General features: G+C 44.4%; 1 pseudogene; it reads right to left on the bottom strand.

Moving 5' to 3' along the window:
- Window positions 1-4,335: 4,335 nt before the first annotated feature.
- On the bottom strand, window positions 4,336-5,359 carry LOC102135346 (immunoglobulin-binding protein 1 pseudogene; annotated as a pseudogene).
- Between the last annotated feature and the right edge of the window lie 1,724 nt (window positions 5,360-7,083).

The following is a 7,083-nucleotide window of genomic DNA, read 5'->3' as shown; positions in this document are numbered from 1 at the left end:
GTGTGAGCCACACTGTTCTGTCATTTTTGCCTTTCTTCCTCAGCACTTGTAGCTTGTTTCTCTGGCTGTTTTGTTGTTTTGTTTTGTTGTTTTGTTTTTCTGAGACAGGGTCTCACTCTGTCACCCAGGCTGGAGTGTGGTCATGTGATCATGGCTCACTGCAGCCTTGACGTTCTAGGGTTAGGTTGTCCTCCCACCTCAGCCTCCCCAGTAGCTGGGATTGCAGACATGCAGCAACACACGTGGCTAATTTTTATTTTTTATTTATTTATTTTTCTTAGAGATAGGTTTTTGCCACATTGCCCAGGCTGGTCTCGAATTCCTGGGCTCAAGCAATCCTACTGCCTGTGTCTCACAAAATGCTGGGATTGGATACATGAGCCACCACACCTGGCCCTGTTTTTAATATATTCTTTTTGTGACTTTTATTTGTGCACTGGTGTGTTTTATTTTGTGTTTCTTTTGTTTGGAGTTTGTTGCACTTCTTGGATCTGTGGGTTTATAGTTTTGATCACATTTGGAAAATGTTTTTGGCTATTACTTCTTCAAATATTTATTCTATCCCTCCATTTTTTCTCCCTCTTTTGAGACTCCAACTACACATGTATTAGGCTGCTTAATGTTTTCGCACAGTGCGATGAGATCTGATTATTGAGATCTGAGATCTGATCATTGAGCTCTGATTTTTTTCAACCCAATCTTTTATATTTCTGTCGTTCATTTTTGATGATTTCTGTTGCTATGCCTTCAAGTTTATTAATCCTTTCTTTTTCTTTTTTTTTTTTTTTTTTTTTTGAGACAGAGTCTCACACTGTCACCCAGGCAGGAGTGCAGTGGTGCAATCTTGGCTCACTGCAGCTTCTGCCTCCCGAGTTCAAGCAATTCTGCTGCCTCAGCCTCCTGAGTAGCTGGGATTACAGGTGCAGGCCACCACACCTGGCTAATTTTTGTATTTTTAGTAGAAACAGAGTTTTGCCATGTTGACCAGGCTGGTCTCTAACTCCTGATCTCAGGTGATCCACCCACCTCAGCCTCCCAAAGTGCTGGGATTACAGGCATGAGCCATTGTGCCCGGCCTTAATCCTTTCTTTAGCAGTATTTAATCTGCTGTTAATCCCCTCTAGTATATTGTCCATCTTAGACATTGTTTCTCTTTTCTTCTCTAGCTGTTTTATTTGAGTCTTAAAAATATCTTACATTCCTCTTCTTATCATATTCAAACTTTCCATTACCTTTTTGAAGATATGGAGTATAGTTAGAATAGCTGTTTTAATGTTCTTAACTAACAAATGCTATTGTCCTTGTCACATCTGGGTCTGTTTCTTTTGATTGTTTTTTCTCCTTGTTATAGGTTGTATTTTCTTGTTCAAAAGCCTTCTAATTTTTTGATTCCATGGTGCTGGAGTTTTCTGTATTTAAATGTTTTGGGTTTTGTTCTGGGATGCAGTTGTATTACTTGGAAACAGTTTGATTGGTTGTTTCAAGGCTTACTTTGAATCTTTTTTTTTTCCCCGCTGAGATGGAGTCTCACTCTGTCACCCAGGCTGGAGTGCAGTGGCGTGATCTCTGCTCACTACAACCTCTGCCTCCCGGGCTCGAACAATTCTCCTGCCTCAGCCTCCCAAGTAGCTGGGATTACAGGTGCCCACCACCACACTTGGCTAATTTTTGTATTTTTAGTAGAGATGAGGTTTCACCATGTTGGCCAGGCTGGTCTTGAACTCCTGACCTCATGAGCCACCTTGCTTAGCCTCCCAAAGTGCTGGGATTACAGGCGTGAGCCACCGCTTCCAGCCACCTTTTTTTTTTTTTTTCTTTGAGATGGAGTGTCTCTCTGTCACCCAGGCTGGAGTGCGATGGCACTATCTAGGCTTACTGCAACTTCTGCCTCCCAGGTTCAAGCAATTCTCCTGCCTCAGCCTCCCAAGTAGCTGGGATTACAGGCATGTGCCACCATGCCCAGCTAATTTTTGTATTTTTAGTAGAGACGAGGTTTTGCCATGTTGGCCAGGCTGGTCTCGACCTCCTGACCTCAGGTGATCCACCCACCTCGGCCTCCCAAAGTTCCAGAATTACAGGTGTGAGCCACCATGCCCAGCCTTGAATCTTTGTAGGAAGGTCCATTACAGCCTTTAATATGGGGTTTATTTGGCTCAGCTCCTGAAGCAATACCTTCTCAAGACTCTACTCAATGCCTTGCATCTTAGGAGGTTTTTCCACTCTATGTGGTTGGACCACAGTTTCTGGTCCTGTTTAAATCCAAGTTTTGTTCTACCTGTTCTTCTCCAGTGCTTCTTTCTCAAATCTCGGTCGTTTTCTTCACATACATGTTCTGATGATCAGAACTCAGCTGAAGACTCAAGGAGAACCCTTCTGAGCTCTTCTATTATGTAGTTCTCTTCTCTGATTTTTACCATGTAAATTCTGATGCCTTCACCTCCCAGATCTTCAAACTATTTGCTCAGCTCAAAGAGGTGGCCAACATCTGTTTGGGGTGCTCCTCCCTGTGCTGCAGCCTGGAAATTCTCCTACAGCAATCATAGGACTCAACGTTTTTGTTTCCTTCTCTGAGAAATCACTGTCCTGCACTGCCTCCTGTCTGATATCTGAAAACAATTAACTAGCATATTTTTGTTCAGTTTTTTAAGTATTTTAGGTGGGAGGTTAATTCTGGTCCCTGTTACACCATCCTGGATGGTAGCAGAAGTCACAGCGTAAAGTTTTTATTTCCTAATGTTTTCTTAGTTATATGGATAATTCAAATGTTTAATAAGAACATATTTTGCATTTTAATTTTTTCAATCATTTTATAAGTTGGAGGAATCTTTAAAAGTAGAAAAGCAAAAAAAGGTGTAAAATGAACAATTGACAAATAGGAAAATCATGATACTTTACCAAGATATTGTACTAGCTAATTATTAAGCAACTTAGGTAATATCTCAAAGGCTTTTAGAAAACGTGTGTAAAAAATTATTTTAATTCCTTATTATGTTTCTTTTTTCTTTCTTTTTTTTTAGACAGAATCTCGCTCTGTCACCCAGGCTAAAGTGCAGTGGCGCGATCTCTGCTCACTGCAACCTCCGCCTCCCGGGTTCAAGCGATCCTTGTGCCTCAGCCTCCTGAGTAGCAGGGATTATAGGTGCCTACCACCACATCCAGCTAATTTTTGTATTTTTAGTAGAGACAGGGTTTCACCATGTTGGCCGGGCTGATCTTGAACTCCTAACAGGTGATCCGCCCACCTCGGCTCCCAAAGAGCTGGGATTACAGGCATGAGCCACCGCACCTGGCCTAAATGCTTATTATTTATTTTTTTTTTATTTATATTTTCTTGAGATAGAGGCTCACTCTGTTGCACAGGCTGGAGTACAGTGGTGCAGTCTCGGCTCACTGCAACCTCTACCTCCTGAGTTCAAGTGATTCTCCTGCCTCAGCCTCCCAAGTAGCTGGGATTACAGGCACTCACCACCATGCCCAGCTCTTTTTTTTTTTTTTTCCAGTAGAGATGGGGTTTTACCATTTGACCAGGCTGGTCTTGAACTCCTGACCTCAAGTGATCCACCTGCCTCAGCCTTCCAAAGTGGTGGGATTATAGGTGGCAGACACCACACCCACAAACACTTACTATATTTCTATTTACGGCTTCAAGTCTTAAACAGATTCCAGGACTAGAAACATTTTGAAAACTCACTGTTCCACTGCAATTTTGCTCTTAAGTAAAATTTGAAAATTTTGCTTTTAAATGTGGGAGATATTTAGCATAATATTTAATTTTTTTTTTTTTTTTTTCTGAGACAGAGTCTCACTCTGTCACCCAGGCTGGAGTGCAGTGGTATGATCCCAGCTCACTGCAACCTCTGCCTCCCAGGTCCAAGTGATTCTCCTGCCTTGGCCTCCCAAGTAGTTGGGATTACAGGCATGCACCACCATGCCCGGCTAATTTTGTATTTTTAATAGAGATGGGGTTTCAGCATGTTAGCCAGGCTGGTCTCAAACTCCCAACCTCAGGTTATCTGCCCGCCTCAGCCTCCCAAAGTGCTGGAATTACAGGTGTGAGCCACTGCGCCCAGCCAAAATTTAATTTTCAAGTGGCCAGTAGTTACTCCAATGAAGCCAAAAATAATTAGTATCATTTTCCAGCCCAAGTTGCAGAATGACAGAACAGAGAAGGCATCTCAGAAGAATTTTTTTTTTTAATCGGTGGACACTTCATTGAATGCAAAGCAAGATTTAGCATCTTTGCCTTCGTTGTACACAGCTGAAGCGGAAACCCAGGGAGGTGAGGACTGCATGGTTTTCCTTGGCGTGGGAAGTGTGCACCCTGCAGTCCTCTTGTGTTGTGGGAAGATCAGCCCATGTTCTGTCGGCTGCCATAGCCTCTAGGATGGGTGCCCTTCCAGTCATCCCACTCCTGAGCTCTGTAGAGTATTGGTTCATCATCCTCTTCCTCCTTTTCTTCTTGATCTTCCTGTTGCTGAGCTGCTTTTCTGAATTCCTCTGGTGTTGCCTTGGCTATTCCCTGATCTGGTAATGCTCCATATTTCCAACGTTGCTCATACCAGTCACTCACTGTCATAGTTGCCAGACTTGGATAACCAACTCCAAATACTTTGGCTTGGGCCATGTTCCGAGTGAGAATGAAGGGTTTCACTGGAGGTCTCTCCTGGCGAGATGAGTTAGAAGTTGATGCCTCTCTTGAAGAGTCTCTTTCTCTCAGGATCTTTATTTCCTGGGTCAATGCTCTCAATCTCTTCTAAGCTGATATCAATCCACCTCTGAAGGCGAAGAAGATAATATTCACGAACAGCTCATCATCTGCTTGACCACTTTCCACAGCAGATTTCATTGCAGACAACCTATGCTCCAACTCCTTCTTCTGCTTGTGTCTCTCTCTTAGCCTGTCTTTGAGACGCCATAGCAATGAGGCTAGGATAAGCCATGGAGGAATTAGCAGTGTGATTTTCAGCTGAGTTCTTGGTTTTGGGCAGCTCAAACTCTGCCACATGACATCAATGGCACAGTTAAGTAGTTTATAGTGTTCTCGAGCCCACTGCAAATGATCTAGACGCTTGCTGGGCTTGACTTGTTTCATGGTGAGGGCTCCCTGAAACACTGGCACCAACAGGTACTTCAGGTCGGTGGAAGCAATTGCTTCCAAATCTTCATTTTAGCTGAACAAGTCGAGCTGCAATAATATTTCGGCAGCCTTCTCAAGGAGGTCCAGGCCCTTGAACACCTTCTCCTGGACTGTCCGGGAACCGGCAGGTTCAGTCGCTACTTCTGCATCATCCAGAAGCTCTTTGCTGGTTTTGAACAGCTTGGAGAGCTGTGGCAGCAGTAACTCATCTTCAGCAGCCATCTTGGAGAGGGACGAACAAGAAATTATTTTTAAAGGAAAATTTTCAAAATGAAAAGAGAAATATATCTTCTCCTGGGAGTACTAAAAGAAAACCTCAACTTAGATGAGTTATCTCATATTTTCCAAACAAAAATAATCACCTTTGGGTCAAGAAGAGGTATGGAAAGTTTCAAACAGAGTTTTTATAAAGAAGGTACAACTGAGGCCGGGCGCGGTGGCTCAAGCCTGTAATCCCAGCACTTTGGGAGGCCGAGACGGGTGGATCACGAGGTCAAGAGATCGAGACCATCCTGGCTAACACGGTGAAACCCCGTCTCTACTAAAAAGTACAAAAAAAACTAGCCGGGCGAGGTGGTGGGAGCCTGTAGTCCCAGCTACTCGGGAGGCTGAGGCAGGAGAATGGCATAAACCTGGGAGGTGGAGCTTGCAGTGAGCTGAGATCCGGCCACTGCACTCCAGCCTGGGCGACAGAGCGAGACTCCGTCTCAAAAAAAAAAAAAGAAGGTACAACTGAAAAGGAGTTTTAAACACAACCACCTCTCTCACAGGCTTATTAGATCCTGATCACCTAAGAGTTTCTTGTCAGCACTCTTGTCAAATGGATGAAATGAGCCCGGAAGGCTACCTCTGACAAAAAGGAAGGCATAGCAGAAATGTCACTGTGTAAGGGTGCCAATGGGCACAGATGTGGTTATCATCTTCCACTAATCATCTAAGAACAAAGCATCTTTTGGTCCTTTTGGAGGCTAAATGGGATGGTTACTAAGTGGGAAGGATGTGCTTTCCTAATACAGCAGCATAATAATTGTTCTAAAATATTTTAACCCTGGCTGGGCGCAGTGGCTCACACCTGTAATCCCAGCACTTTGGGAGGCCAAGGCGGGCAGATCACAAGGTCAAGAGATCGACCGTCCTGGTCAACACGGTGAAACCCCATCTCTACTAAAAATACAAAAAATTAGCCGGGTGTGGTGGCAGGCGCCTGTAGTCCCAGCTACTCAGGAGGCTGAGGCAGGAGAATCGCTTGAACCCAGGAGGCAGAGGTTGCAGTGAGCCGAGATCGTGCCACTGCACGCCAGCCTGGGCAACACAGTGAGACTCTGTCTCAGAGAAAAAAAAAGGGCAGGGGGTGCCAGACATGGCAGCTCACGTCTGTAATCCCAGCACTTTGGGAGGCCACGGCGGGCAGATCAAGAGATCAAGACCATCCTGGCCAACATGGTGAAACCTCATCTCTACTAAAAATACAAAAATTAGCTGGGTGTGGTGGCGCGCACCTGTAATCCCAGCTACTAGGGTAGCTGAGGCAGGAGAATCACTTGAACCTGGGAGGTAGAGGTTGCAGTGAGCTGAGATTACACCACTGTACTCCAGCCTGGCGACAGAGCAAGACTTCATCTCAAAAAAAAAAAAAAAAAAGTATAAAAACCTCAACAATTATAATTTATCTGATCTTATTATGTAAAGGGGCTCTTGAGAACAGCTGGTTTATCTCAATATGGTATATTCAGAACAGTCAAATAAAGTTTGTTGCTTGTTTTTGAGACACGGTCTCACTGTTGCCCAGGCTGTAGTGCGGTGGTGCATTCCTCAGCCTCCTGAGTAGCAGGGCTACAGACACGTGCCCCCATGCCCAGCTGATTTTTAAATTTTATGTAGAGATGGGGTCTCCCTGTGTTGCCAAGGCTGGTCTCAAATTTCTGGGCTCAAGGGGTCCTCCTGCC

The sequence above is a fragment of the Macaca fascicularis genome, chromosome 7 (assembly GCF_037993035.2).
Source record: "Macaca fascicularis isolate 582-1 chromosome 7, T2T-MFA8v1.1".
Lineage (NCBI taxonomy): Eukaryota > Metazoa > Chordata > Mammalia > Primates > Cercopithecidae > Macaca > Macaca fascicularis.
The sequence above is the reverse complement of the archived record's forward strand: the minus strand, read 5'-3'. Positions and strand labels throughout refer to the sequence as shown.